General features: G+C 48.7%; 1 protein-coding gene and 1 non-coding gene across 14 annotated transcripts in view; one reads left to right on the top strand and one right to left on the bottom strand.

The window, feature by feature from the left end:
* DNM1 (dynamin 1) overlaps positions 1–13,044 on the top strand; it is a 150,902-nt gene that overhangs the window by 38,953 nt on the left and 98,905 nt on the right. The gene's annotated exons all lie outside the window — the stretch shown is intronic.
* TRNAR-UCU (transfer RNA arginine (anticodon UCU)) lies at positions 7,952–8,037 on the bottom strand. The gene is given in 2 exon segments: positions 7,952–7,987; positions 8,001–8,037. It is a non-coding gene; the product is annotated as a tRNA-Arg (tRNA).

Raw genomic sequence — 13,044 nt, 5'->3', positions numbered from 1 at the left:
TCACAGCAAGTGACGGCAGAGCCTCCAGGCAGGCTAACAGACAGGTAACAGGTGGACTCTCCCAGGTGAGCGGGTAAGATACTCTGGACGGGCAGGTGGTCACAGCACGTGACGGCAGAGCCTCCAGGTAGGCTAGCAGGCAGGTAGCAGGTGGACGCTCCCAGGTGAGCGGGTAAGATACTCTGGACGGGCAGGTGGTCACAGCACGTGACGGCAGAGCCTCCAGGTAGGCTAGGAGGCAGGTAGCAGGTGAGCGCTCCCAGGTGAGCGGGCAGACGGATCCATAGACAGACTGGCAGAGCTGGTAGGCAGACTGTCGGACCGCAGGAATAACAGCAGATAGACACGAGTCAGGCAGGTATCAGACAGGAAACTGGCAGGTAACTGGCAGGTAACTGGTAACGGGACCTGAGGGCTGAAGCAGAGTGATGAACTATGCTACAACATTGCTCGGGCACCTCCATTTTGGAGGAGGTGCCTTATATATGGGAGGTCCTCCGGCAATAGGCCGGGGACTCCTTAGGACGGCGCGCGCGGCGGTCCCATTAAGAGAGGGGGAGCGCGCGCGCGCGCCCTAAGCACACTGCCGGGGAAGGAGCGCGTGCCGGAAGCAGCGGGGAGAGAAGCGCCGGAGGACGCCGCGCCAGGAGCGGGGAGGGAAGCGCCAGAGGACGCCGCGCCAGGAGCGGGGAGGTGAGAGGGACGGCGTCTCTGCCTAGTACGGGGCAGAGACGCCGATGCTACAGCTCCCATATAATGCTCCATACAGGATACTGGCCCCCATATAATGCTCCATACAGAATACTGGCCCCCATATAACGCTCCATACAGAATACTGGCCCCCATATAACGCTCCATACAGGATACTGGCCCACATTAAATGCTCCATACAGAATACTAGCCCCCATAAAATGCTCCATACAGAATACTGGCCCCCATATAACGCTCCATACGGAATACTGGCCCCCATATAACGCTCCATACGGAGTACTGGCCCCCATATAACACTCCATACAGGATACTGGCCCCCATATAACGCTCCATACAGAATACTGGCCCCCATATAACGCTCCATACAGAATACTGGCTCCCATATAACGCTCCATACAGGATACTGGCCCCCATATAATGCTCCATACAGAATACTGGCCCCCATATAACGCTCCATACAGAATACTGGCCCCCATATAACGCTCCATACAGGATACTGGCCCCCATATAATGCTCCATACAGAATACTCGCCCCCAAAAAATGCTCCATACAGAATACTGGCCCCCATATAACGCTCCATATGGAATACTGGCCCCCATATAACGCTCCATACAGAATACTGGCCCCCATATCACTCCATACAGGATACTGGCCCCCATATAACGCGCCATACGGAATACTGGCCCCCATATAACGCTCCATACAGGATACTGGCCCCCATATAACGCTCCATACAGGATACCTTTCAGGGACCTAGGTAGGAAGCTTAGGGCAAGGACCTCCAAGGTAGTTTTCTCAGAAATACTACCAATCCCGCGAGCTACACAGGAGCGCCAACGGGAAGTTAGGGAGGTGAATAAGTGGCTAAAGAGTTGGTGCAAGGCAGAAGGGTTTGGGTTCATGGAGAACTGGGCCGACTTCGCGGTTGGCTACAGGCTCTACCGTAGGGACGGGCTGCACCTCAATGGGGAGGGTGCAGCGGTGCTGGGGAAGAAGATGGCTAATAGGTTGGAGGAGTTTTTAAACTAGAGACGGGGGGGGGGACCAAGGAAATAGGTGGGATGTGAGGCAAGCAAGGGGGAAGGGGAGAAGTGAATATAATGAGGGTGGAGAGGGGGGTGGGGATAGTACAGTTAGATCGTTAGAGAAGAATAGGATGCTAAATAACCCCAAAGTTTTATCTTGCATGCTGACCAACGCAAGAAGCCTGACCAATAAGGCGGATGAGCTGCAGGCGCTTATATCGGAGGAGAGGTATGACATCGTAGGTATAACAGAGACTTGGCTAGATGATAGCTACGACTGGGCGGTAAATTTATTAGATTATAGTTTATTTAGAAGGGACCGGAAACAGGGGAAAGGCGGAGGAGTCTGCTTATATGTAAAGTCATGTCTAAAACCCAGACTAAGGGAAGATATAGGAGAGGGAGAAGAGGGGGTCGAGTCCATGTGGGTAGAGATAGAGGGAACTAAAAATAATAATAAAATATTACTGGGGGTCTGCTATAAGCCACCAAATATAACAGAGGAGAATGAGAATCTGCTATTAGGACAAATAGACAAAGTAGCAAAACATAATGAAGTGATTGTAATGGGGGATTTCAACTACCCGGATATTGACTGGGAAACAGAAACCTGTAGATCTCAGAAAGGAAAAAGGTTCTTGACAAATATTAAGGATAATTATCTCTCCCAACTAGTGCAGGAACCAACGAGAGGGAAGGCCGTGTTGGACTTAATATTGACTAATAGGCCTGATAGAATAACTGAGGTACAGATAGGGGGGCACCTAGGTAATAGCGACCATAATATTATCGACTTCAAAATGCCCTTCAGTAGGGTTATCAATAAGGGAACAACAAAAACATTAAACTTTAGGAGGGCGAAGTTTGATCAGCTGAAAGAAAACCTTCAACTTATTGACTGGGACAAAGTTCTTAATCAAAGGAATAGGAATAGTAAATGGGAAACCTTCAAAAGAATTCTGAATACTCAGTGCGAGAGATATATACCGTATGGGAATAAAAGGGCCAGAAATAAGAGGAAACCAATATGGTTGAACAAGAACGTAAAAGGGGCGTTGAATAGCAAAAAAGAGGCATTCAAGAGATTAAAACAGGAAAACAGTAAGGAGGCACTAATGTGTTACAAGGAAAAAACGAGAACCTGTAAAAAACAAATAAAAATAGCGAAGGAGGAAACAGAGAGACGTATTGCTAGGGAAAGTAGATCAAATCCCAAACTGTTCTTTACGTATATAAATAGTAAAAGGATTAAATCGAATAATATTGGACCGATAAAAAGTGAGGAAGGCAAAATCATAGAGAAAGATGAGGATAAAGCTAATCTATTAAATAATTTTTTTTCGACAACTTTCACAAAGGAAATAGAACTAACAGGAGAAATGAGAAGTGACAAACTTAATCCTCCACTAAGTATGACTAATCTAACCCAAGCTGGGGTACAGAAACGCCTCAGTAACATTAAAATAAACAAATCACCAGGACCTGATGGCATACACCCACGGGTACTAAGGGAACTAAGTAATGTGATAGACCGACCGTTATATCTTATATTTAAGGACTCTGTTGAGACTGGGTCTGTACCACTTGATTGGCGACAGGCGAATGTAGTGCCAATATTCAAAAAGGGAGCGAAAAGTGACGCCGGAAACTATCGGCCGGTGAGTCTGACGTCCGTTGTGGGCAAAATTTTTGAAAGCTTCATTAAAGAGGCAATTACGGAGCATCTTGATGCTAATAATCTTTTAATCCCGAACCAACATGGATTCATGAGGAATCGCTCCTGCCAAACAAACCTGATTGACTTCTACGAGGAGGTTAGCTCTCGAGTAGATCAGGGGGAACCAGTGGATGTCGTGTATCTCGACTTCTCAAAAGCGTTCGATAGCGTGCCACATAATAGGTTGGTATACAAAATGAGAATGATGGGGCTGGGGGAAAATGTCTGCAAGTGGGTAGCTAACTGGCTAAAGGATAGAAGGCAGAGGGTGGTTATAAATGGAATATTCTCAGATTGGGTAAGCGTCACTAGTGGGGTACCACAGGGATCTGTACTAGGCCCAATGTTATTTAATATCTTTATTAACGACATAGTCAAAGGGATAAATAGTAAAATATCAATATTTGCAGATGACACAAAGTTATGTAAAACAATTAATACAAAAGAGGACAGTGCAGACCTACAGAGGGATTTGGATAAGCTGGGTAGGTGGAGCATTAAATGGCAAATGAGGTTTAACGAGGAGAAATGTAAGGTCATACATATGGGAAGGAAAAATGGAAGTCACCAGTACTCACTGAATGGGAAATAATTGGGGAATTCAGAGATGGAGAAGGACTTGGGCATCTTGATTGACAGCAAACTAAATTGGAGTGCCCAAAGTCAGGCCGCTGCTGTAAGGGCAAACAGGGTAATGGGATGTATCAGAAGAGGTATAGCTGCAAAGGAGGAGAACATTGTTCTTCCACTGTACAAAGCACTGGTCAGACCACACTTGGAATACTGTGCTCAGTTATGGGCCCCAATATATAGAAAGGATATAAATGAGCTTGAAAAGGTACAAAGGAGGGCAACAAAATTAAGAAAGGGAATGGAGGGACAGCAATACCCAGAGAGGTTGGCAAAACTAGGACTATTCAGCCTGGAAAAGAGAAGGTTGAGGGGTGACATAATAAATGTGTACAAATATGTTAGGGGACAGTGTAGAGATCAAGCCCGGGATTTGTTCAAAAGGAGGGATATTACGGTAACAAGAGGGCATTCACTAAGGCTGGAAGAGAAAAGGTTTCAGCACCAGCATAGGAAGGGGTTCTTTACGGTAAGAGCAGTGAGAATATGGAATTCACTGAGTGAGGAGACGGTAATGTCGGATTCACTACACCAGTTCAAGCGGGGACTGGATGCATTTCTAGATACCAGGCAGATTTCAGCATATACTTAAAAATAAAATAGTAGGTTGATACAGGGATTTATTCTGACTGCTGGTTTCAGAGTCGGGAGGAAATTTTTCCTCAGGTGAAGATTGGCCAAATCATTTGGGATTTTTGCCCTCCTCTGGATCAACTTTAGCAATTACAGAACTAACAGGTCGAACTTGATGGACGCAAGTCTTTATTCGGCTTTACAAACTATGTTACTATGTTACTGGCCCCCATATAACGCTCCATACAGAATACTGGCCCCCATATAACGCTCCATACAGAATACTGGCCCCCATATAACGCTCCATGCAGGATACTGGCCCCCATATAACGTTCCATGCAGGATACTGGCCCCCATATAACGCTCCATACAGAATACTGGCCCCCATATAACGCTCCATGCAGAATACTGGCCCCCATATAACGCTCCATGCAGGCTTTTCCCCACACATAATGCCTCATGCAGGCTGTTCCCCCCCACATAATGCCCCATGCAGGCTGTTCCCGCCCATATAATGCCCCATGTAGGATGTCACCGACCCCTTATAATGCCCCATGCAGGATGACACCCCCCCCCTTCCTTATAATGCCCCATGCAGGATGTCACACACACACCCCTCCCTTATAATGCCCCATGCAGGATGTCACACCCCCCCTCCCTTATAATGTTCCATGCAGGATGTCACCCCCCCCCTTATAATGCCCCATGCAGGATGTCACCCCCCATTATAATTCCCTTATGCAGGATGTCACCCCCCCTTATAATGCCCCATGCAGGATGTCACCCCCCCCTTATAATGCCCCATGCAGGATGTCACACACCCCACCTCACCCCCCTCCCTTATAATGCCCCATGCCTCCATACAATGAAAAAAAAAAAATCAAATACTCACCTCACGTCTCACCTGCTTCCGCTGCTCCGGACTCCAGCGTCGCCGGCCTCATCCTGCTCTGCGCTGTGACTGCTCAGGAGAGAGCGCGGTGTAATGACGCAGAGGAATGGGGAGGGGTGGGTGTTGTGCCGGGGCCCTGGGCGGGCGGGGGGGAGCGGGCGCTGACGGTGAGGGGCCCCCCCGCCTGCTCAGGGCCCCGGCATTTGCCTGGGTGCTGACGCCGGCCCTGGTGTGCGGCGTGCGTCCCTGCTTCTAGCCCCAAGGTGGGTACGCCCATGTCACCAGACACAAAACATGACTCTGGTGGGACTTGAGCCCACAACCTTTGAATATGTACTACCACTAGAAGTCCAATGCACCACAGAGGCGGCTGTCTGCGCAGCCTAAAGATACAGTACATGCAACGTTACAACCACTAATGTCTCCTGTGTGGAGGACCATGGCGAGTTTCTTACACTGTGAAGAACCATGGTGAGTGCCTTATACTGTGTGGAGGACCATGGCGAGTTCATTATACTCTATGGAGTGTGGAGAGGTGTGGGGCCATTATACTGCGTGGAGGGCTGTGTGGGGGTCACAGTTGGGGGATCATACTGTGTTGGGGTCACCATACTTTGCTTTGGGAGTTGAGGTGGGGTACAGTAGGGTCATTATACTGTGCATGTGGAGGAATTCAGCATGGGGGGATCATACTGTGTTTGGGGGGCACTTTTGTTGGCATCATACTTTATGGGGGCAATGAAATAGGAATCTAGGACAGAAGGAGGAAAATTACTATGTAAAGACTGGAAAGTTGTGAGATCTGCTCTTCTGTGACCCCAACAATTACTTACATTTTATTTTGGGGGGGGGCCCAATTAGCACTTTTGCTCTGGGGCCCCATGATTCCTATGTACGCCCCTGATGGCAGCGCTAAATTTTAAAAAGGTTTTAAAAAGGTTTGAATAATGAGTGACCTGCAGAAGAAGCAGAGGAGGTTGGTGGGGGGCAGAGAAGCAGAAGAAGACCCTGCCCCCACGTCTCACCCCAAAGCACAGAAGACGTCATTTTATGAAAACTTCACAAGGTGAGTATTCAGCAGCCACTGAGCGGATCCCTTCACATCAGATTAATCAGCATCACAGCGCCATTATGGCCGTGTCTTTAGTTTATACTTCTAAATCCTGCTGACAGGTTCTCTTTAAAACCAATAGGAAGAGAATTCAGAGAGCACTTGAAGCTGGTTTTGATGCAGATTCTGAAGTGTGTCCAAATCCATATATATAAAAACAATCAGTGTGAACATTCCCCAAGGCAGTATGCACACAGACTTTTTCTAGGATTTTTTTAATCTTTTCAGTAGTATATGACCCCTTTAAGTGGCATTGCCACACACAAAATGTGACTCTGGTGGGACTTGAACCGACTGCCCTCACAGCTTAAAGATACAGTACATGCAATGTAACAATCACTTATTTCTCAAGGTAGACATTTTGGAATTTGGAAATTGGTCACACAGATTTTGTGTCACATATTGTCACGTTGACAGCAGAAAATGTTTTTTTTACCATTCAATCTACTATAAATAAAAACTCATGAAAATGACTTACATTATTTATATTTTATATCCTCCAACTTCCACAATGTTTGAATCATCAACTGGGATGAAATTGCATTTTTTAAAAGGATTTGGAATTTTTTGTTTCAACAATTGCAAAATATGACTCTGGTGGGACTTGTACCCACAACCTTTGAATGTCTACAAGACCCTAGAAGTCCAATGTGCTATCCATTGCGCCACAGAGCCGGCTGTCTGCACTGTTCAAGCGTCAATGTGTAAATGTAAAAATGTTAATTTTTTTCTAATCACAAACGCAAAACGCAACAAATTAGAAATATGCTTTTTAGTGTCATACAACCCCTTTAAGTGGCGTTGCAATTTTTAAGTTCTCCAGACACAAAATATGACTCTGGTGGGACTCAAACCTTTATTATCGTAAACCCCTTTAAGAGTATTTGCAATTTTTAGATTCTCCATTGGAAATACTTTTTTTTGTTGTTTTCAATGGTGATATAATATTAGACAACCTCTTCAGCTGTATACGACCACTCAAAGAGACATAATGTACATGCAACGTAACAACCACTAATTTCTCAAGGTAGACACTGTGGAATTTGGAAATTTGGAAATAGGTCACACAGATTTTGTGTCACATATTGTCACTTTGACAGCAGAAATTTATTTTTTACTATATCTACTTATCTACTTTACTATATCTACTTATCTACTATAAGTAAAAACTCCTCATAAGGAGTTACATTATTTATATTTTATATCTTCCAACTTACTTGAATCATCAACTGGGATGAAATTGCATTTTTTAAAAGGATTTGGAATTTTTTATTTCATCAAATGCAAAATGTGACTCTGGTGGGACTCGAACCCACAACCTTTGAATGTCTGCATCTCTCTAGAAGTCCAATGCGCTATCCATTGCGCCACAGAGCCAGCTGGCTATATCATTCAAGCATCAATGTGACAATGCAAAAATGTTTAAATTTTTTCTAACAACAAATGCAAAATGCAACAATTTAGAAAAATGCTTTTTAGTGCCATACAACTCCTTTAAGTGGATTTACATTTTTTAGGTTCACCAGACACAAAACTGGTGGGACTTGAACTGACAACCTTTGAATGTCTACACTACACTTGGAGTTGGTTTCTAACTGCTTGTGCCAACACATGCACATTTGTGGCCTGCTGGAGGTCATTTTGCAGGGCTCTGGCAGTGCTCCTCCTGTTCCTCCTTGCACAAAGGCGGAGGTAGCGGTCCTGCTGCTGGGTTGTTGCCCTCCTACGGCCCCCTCCACATCTCCTGGTGCACTGGCCTGTCTCCTGGTAGCGCCTCCAGCCTCTGAACACTACGCTGACAGACACAGCAAACCTTCTTGCCACAACTCGCATTGATGTGCCATCTTGGATGAGCTGCACTACCTGAGCAACTTCTGTGGGTTGTAGAGTCCGTCTCATGCTACCACGAGTGTGAAAGCACAACCAACATTCAAAAGTGAGCAAAACATCAGCCAGAAAGCATTGGTACTGAGATGTGGTCTGTGGTCCCCACCTGCAGAACCACTCCTTTATTGAGGGTGTCTTGATAATTACCAATAATTTCCATCTATTGTCTATTCCATTTGCACAACAGCATGTGAAATTGATTCACAATCAGTGTTGCTTCCTAAGTGGACAGTTTGATTTCACAGAAGTTTGATTTACTTGGAGTTATATTCTGTTGTTTAAGTGTTCCCTTTATTGAGCAGTGTAAGTAAAAACTCCTTGAAATTAATTACATTATTTTTTATCCTCCAACTTCCAGATTGTTTGAGTCATCAACTGGGATGAAATTGCCTTTTTTTTTTAAAGGATTTGGAATTTTATGTTTCCTCAATTACAAAATGCAACTTTGGTGGGACTAGAACCCACAACCTTTGAATGTCTACAAAACCCTAGCAGTCCAATGTGCTACCCATTGTGCCACAGAGACAACTACTGCATCATTAAAGCGTCAATGTGACAATGCAAAGATATTTTTTTTTCCAGCCACAAATGCAATAAATTAGAAAAATGCTTTTAGTGTCATACAACCCCTTTAAGTTGTGTTGTAACTTTTAAGTTTACAATACGCAAAAGAAGACTCTGCAGGGACTTGACCCCACAACCTTTTAATGTCTACACTGTACTAGAAGTCCAATGCGCTATCCATTGCACCGCAGAGGTGGCTGCTGGATCCTGCTGAAAATGCTAGAACTCTAAAGCTCTATTCACACAATGTTTTGTTTGCATGTATTTTTTTCTGCAGAAAAGAAACTCAGTTTTACAATATCTGCAAAAGCTGAGAGATTTCTTAAATCTTATGCACATGCTTGTTTTTTTTTTTCTTGACTGAATTTGAGAACGTCAGCATTTTTGATATCTGCAGGGTGTCAAATCTTCCAATTTGTTTGCAGAGTTTTTTTCACACATAAAAAGCAATGAAAAAGTGCAAAAACGCTGCAAAACGGCAGCAATCATGTTTTACTGCATTTTGGTGAATAAAACTAACTTTATTAAACATTAAACAAAAGAACGCAAATAAAAGCTGCAAAAAACTGTGTTTTGCCAAGAGAAAAAGTTTTGGCTTCTGAAAAAACGCTTCCAAAAGCTGCATGTGAACATAGCCTTAGAGGACATTTAAGCCTAAATGGATGTCAGGAATCCATGCTTTTTTATTACAAGCTGTTCAGACGGCTTTTTTTCCCCACATTTTTTTCTTGCAGCCTTTTGACTTTTCAGTGTCATATTTTGAGTGGATTCAACAAGGAATCTGTATCAAAGAAGTTATGTATCGGAAAAAATCTCACTGTATGAACAGCAATGGGAATTTCTCATTGAAACCAATAGGAAGAGAATTCAGAGAGCACTTGAAGCAGTCAAGCAGTTTTTGATGTGGGTTTTGAAGCGTATCCAAATATATATAATATATATATATATATGTAGCACCCCGAGGACTCGGCTGCTACAGGGGTATTGCACCTCGAACCAGAGGTGTGGTATTCCACTCCCGGGTAAGGATGGAGTGTGGAACTGAGCTCAGTTAGCTGCATGCACTACACTCACCCCATTTCCGGGGGACAGACCAACGGTACTCCCACCAGATAGATGTGCAGGTACGACAGCTTCTGTCCCTGGCTGGAGTGGGGGGGGGGAGGAACATCCCAGTGGTGTAGGAGCAGAGAGGGGAGGGACTCTGGGCAGAGGTAGGAGCCCATTGGGTGCTAGTCACCTGGGCTCGGGTGTCAGAAGGGAGTATATAAGGGGGGCACCATCTTAGGACAGGAGTCTGTTAAGAGAGGAGCTCAGCCAGAGAGGGCTGACAGGGAGCTGTGGCTCAGTCCGGGCCCAGCTCCAGAGTCAGGCCTGGAGTGGAGGCCTGAAGTAGAGAGACAGAGGAAGGGGAAAGAACAGGAACGCCAGGAGAGGCCCAGAGACGCAGGAGAAGAGGGAACCCTGAGATCCCACGAGCTAACGGGTGAAGGGTTGGCAGAACAGGGTACCGGATCCCAAACTGGTGGAGGCCAAATATCCTCAGCCAGGAACCGGAGGTCGTGGACAAGTTTTGGCGCGACCCCTCGCCATATCCACCAGGAAGGCAAACCACGTATAGGGTCAGGGAAGCCGGGAAAGGTTTCACCACCAGAAGGCCCGAGGGAGCCGGACAAAGGTGGATCCCTGGTGGGGACGGCCAGTAGGAAGGAGGAGAGGGGAGCTCAGGACCACGCTCTGGAATTGCCTAGGAGTTGGCCGAGTCCCGCACCTGGTGGACGCAGCACGGCTCGGGTCGTCATCACCTGCAGGACTGACGTTAATAACAACTGTGAGTAAAGCATTGAAAGCCGCAATCAGTCTCTGTGTTCTATCGCACCACCAGCACGATAGGTACCGGGACGCTCTCACTATCACTCCCTTCTCCCGTACCAGCTGCCCTGAGGCTATACCTCTCCCGTTGGGGGTTATACCACCATAGCTGCACATATATACCACCGGCCTCAGCGGACTGTTTTGCAGCGGCGGCCTTGTGACCGCAAATCAACGGGTGGCGTAGTCGGACACTAATACCATCATACCAATAACCGCCACTTGGTTTGACCACCCTGGGCACGGACCGGGTCCCCGCCACTCGGAGACTACAACCCCCATCGGATCCGGCTCCGGGTATTCCCCCGCGCACACGTGCGCCGCACTGCAACATGGCCCAGGGGGTGAGTCAACTTTGGCGTAGTCGGCAGGATCTCGTGCCCGCAACCACCGGGTACTGCGTGCCTGAAGAAAAGTGCATATATACCTCAAAAAGGAGTCTCCCGCCAATTCCAGAGGGTTCCCGCCATCGGACGCCGTCCGGAGTAGTTTCCCGCCGTTTGCCCGCCATTTGCAGCCTTTACCCGCCATCCGCGGAGTTTCCCGCCATCAGGAGACGATTCCCGCCATCTGAAAAGGTTTCCCGCCCTGGCAGAGCGGACGCCATTATGGGCGTGCCAGAGGGTGGCAAGAGACCACCTCCCATCGTGGGCATGGCCCCAGAGTGGCGCCAAAGGAAGAGACCGCCCCCACCAGCCGAGACTACAATAATGGAGATGTCCATCAGAGTGGGGGGTCTGCCCCTGAAACTGACTGTCACTAAGATGCCCCGGGACCACTCCCAATGGGGGCGGATAGGGAATAAAGCTGAGAAGATGGGTGCGGCCTGGAGGAGTCTGGACAGATCGCACCCGGGGATGGAGGAAGAGTCGAGCAGCACCGACCCCGTGGTCCGGAGCCTGTTGCAGGCCGCCACCCCAGAAGGCCTGGTGGAGATCCTGGCACAACTCCCCAGAGATCGGGAGCGTGCACAGACCGCGCTGGAGGCCTTGGCCCGGAAGATGGCCCGAGTACAGCAGGAAGCACTGGCCGAATGGAGAAGGGAGATGGCCCAGCAGGCTGAAACCCGCCAGCAGAGGACGCCACCCGCAACGTGGGGCATGTCCGCCCCTGAGGATGGTGCAGGAGGGACGAAGGCCGGAGACGACGCCGCGGAGGGAGCTGCAAGGATGGAAGCAGGTAATGGGGACGTCATCACCCCGTGCCCAGTAGCCGTAAGCCTGCCCCAGCTCCCCGTCGCAGAGCCCAAAGTCATACTCACCGCGCCCGTTGCCGCACCGCCGCTGCTCCAAACTAGGCCTCAAGCGGCAGGAGCCGCGGTCGTGCCCTCTGTTACGCCACGCCCCTTGACCCTGAGCGCGGCGAAGCAGGAAGTGCCACCGGCCTGGTCGCAGGGCCTGGTGAACCCGGGCGCTGATGCCCCTCCAGCGCCCTCTTCCTCAACGGTGCCGTCCTTTGACCCAAATAGGATTCCCCCGGCCTGGTCGCAGGGCCGAGTACCCCCGGGCGCCGCGGTCTCCACAGCGCCCTCTACCTCCACTGTGCCGCCGGCCTGGTCGCAAGGCCGGGTACCTCCGGGCACCGCTGCCCCCACAGCGCCCTCGACCTCCACAGTGCTGCCCCTGGGCGAAGATCTCTTCGCGCAGCATACTAGCCCGGACGGGCTGCCCTTCGTGTGGCCACCGGAGTACATCAACCCCCGACTCCGGAGGGAACGGCCCCTGTGTGAGCCTCTGATCCCGGCACCGGCGCCCGCCAAAATTGTCCCGCTCCCGTTGGGAGACGCCCAATTCGCATGGGATCCGACCGGTGAGGACCTCATGGGGTTCACCAAGGAGACCCGGGCGGCCGCAGCCCGGCGTGAGGAGTGCTGCCGTCAACAGCTGGAGGTCTTTGGGAGAGAACGGCGAGAGAGGCGAATCCGCCAGGAACAGCTGCAGGCCCAAAGCGCGGAGCAGAAACGCCAGGCCCGACCAAACCCCCGTACGGCCCACGGTCCCCGCGCCACCGGGACCGTAATAAAGTTTCAACTGGAGAACGGCTGGGGCTTTATCCGGGATC

The sequence above is a fragment of the Phyllobates terribilis genome, unplaced genomic scaffold (assembly GCF_046119375.1).
Source record: "Phyllobates terribilis strain yellow unplaced genomic scaffold, ASM4611937v1 Scaffold_7__3_contigs__length_470593459, whole genome shotgun sequence".
In the NCBI taxonomy this organism is placed as follows: Eukaryota; Metazoa; Chordata; class Amphibia; order Anura; family Dendrobatidae; genus Phyllobates; species Phyllobates terribilis.
Note: the sequence above shows the minus strand (reverse complement) of the source record. Positions and strands in the feature narration are given on the sequence as shown.